The sequence below is a fragment of the Oratosquilla oratoria genome, chromosome 28, assembly GCF_046742065.1.
Source record: "Oratosquilla oratoria isolate Oo_2021 chromosome 28, ASM4674206v1, whole genome shotgun sequence".
Lineage (NCBI taxonomy): Eukaryota > Metazoa > Arthropoda > Malacostraca > Stomatopoda > Squillidae > Oratosquilla > Oratosquilla oratoria.
Genome location: NC_134804.1, coordinates 41,111,130 through 41,113,371, shown reverse-complemented (window position 1 = coordinate 41,113,371; position 2,242 = coordinate 41,111,130).

Sequence of the window (2,242 nt, the reverse complement as noted above, 5' to 3'; positions counted from 1 at the left end):
TGTTCAAACTCTTCTGTGCCGGGTAGCACTTTTCTTTGGCCACCGCCAGGCGCCTTTACTCATCTCCGTGGCACCCCACGTGGGTGCCAGGTGGCACTGTTGATAGGGCTCTAGCTGGCGTCAAGGTCTTCGGGGCACCCCGCGCTGTCAAAATTGTCTCGGTGCTAAAGATGTCGATTCCCCTGAACCTATCCCTCGTATCCAGCGCTGGCAGCAAACTGAGATAGAAGCTAGAATCACAAAACCTTATTTCACCGAAAGATTCCAATTAATTTAATTAAATCACCTGGTGACAAGCAAGAATCACCCAGAACGGAAGGGATTATGTTGAGGTAACAAGATAAGCATCTGGTAATTAGTTGTGTGGCTATTTAGGACCCTCGCGCGAAAAGACAGAGCCAGTCCTCTTCAGCTGAAGGTACTGACTGAGTTTAGGTCATAAAGTAAGTAAACCAATTATTTTTTATGACCGTGGCTCAGTATGCAGCGTTCGGTCCAAGAGGACGAGAAGCCTCTCTGAATAAAGGTAATTATTTAATGGGCTTTGATGCACGGCTTTCAGACAACTGGAACTCTTGGTCTGTTGTTAATGTGTTTACTTTATTATGGTTATTTCCTTTATAATATTTTCTATTTTATCATTTATGTATTTATTTTTATTCATAAATTTTCTGTTATAATAGTCATTATTAGTTAATTATTGTTGTTCATCACTATTATTTGTTATATTAGTTATTGTTAATTACCTGTTATTTGTTAAGTATTAGCATTATTGCTATTGTTATTTTTGTTGTAATTATCTCGTTATCTGGTTTATTTCTATCTACCTTTAATGTATTTTGTTCCTATATTGTTGTATTATATATATATAATATATATATATATATATATATATATTTATGTATATTTATATATAATATATATATATTTATATATGATATATGTATATATTTATATATATATATATGTATATCTATAATACATATATATGTATATTTATACATATATATATATATATTTATGTATATTTATATATAATATATATGTCATGTATAATATATATATATGTATATATATATATATATGAAGGCAGTTGTTAAGATGATGAGAGCAGGTAAGACATCTGGTCTGAATGGATGTCATGCAGAATGTCTGAAAAAGGAGGTACAGTGATGGTGCACTGGTTGGTGAGGTTATTTAATGTTTGTTTAAGAGAGGGTAGAGTGCCAGAGGAATGGAGAAGTGCCTGTATAGTTCCAATTTACAAGGGAAAAGGGGACAAGTGTGTGTGTAGTAGTTTCAGTGGGATTAGCTTGTTAAGTGTAGTTGGGAAGGCTTATGGGAGGGTCTTGATTGAGAGGATTAGGAGAGGAACAGAGGGAGTAATTGGTGAGGAACAGTGTGGGTGTAGGACAGGTAGGGGTTACGTAGATCAGATTTTTATGGTAAGACAGATATGTGAGAAAGCTATAGGAAAAGGTAAGGATGGAGAGAGTGAGTGGTTTGAGGTAAAGTTGGGACTTCGTGAGGGATGTATTATGTCACTCTGGCTGTTCAATTTATACATGAATGGGGTGGTGCGAGAGGTAAACGCAAGGGTGGGTCAGGGATTGGAGATGGTTAAAGGAAATGGAGAAAAGTGGGAGATAAGCCAGCAGTTATTTGCGGACGACACTGCGCTTGTAGCAGGATCAGAGAAGGGATTGAGGAAGTTAGTGGCAGAGTTTGGGAAAGTGTGTGAAAGAAGGAAGTTGAAGATAAATGTGGGTACAAGAAAGGTGATGAGATGTACAAGGGGAGAAAGGGGAAGCAGACTGGAAGTGCGTATTGAGGAAGAGAGACTGGAGGAAGTGGATATTTTTAGATACTTGACTGCGAATGTGGCAGGAAAGGGAGGAGTGGAGGTGGAGGTAAATTTTAGATTGAGAGAAACGAGTAAATGCCTTGGTGGATTAAAAAGTATAATAAGAATTAGACATTTGAGAATGGATGCTAAGAGGAGATTGTATGAAGGAGTGACTGTGCCGACAGCACTGTATGGGGCAGAAACATGGAACATAAGAGAGGAAGAGAGAAGGAGTTTGAATGTGTTTGAGATTTTTTTTTATTTCTTTTATAACCCATGTATCAGAACCCATTGTATTCAGTTGAAAATGTAACAAGAGTTACGAAACGCCCTGCTAGTAAATAATATAATCGATTTTATTCGTCTACATGCCCTACACTTTCGGAGAATTCCTGT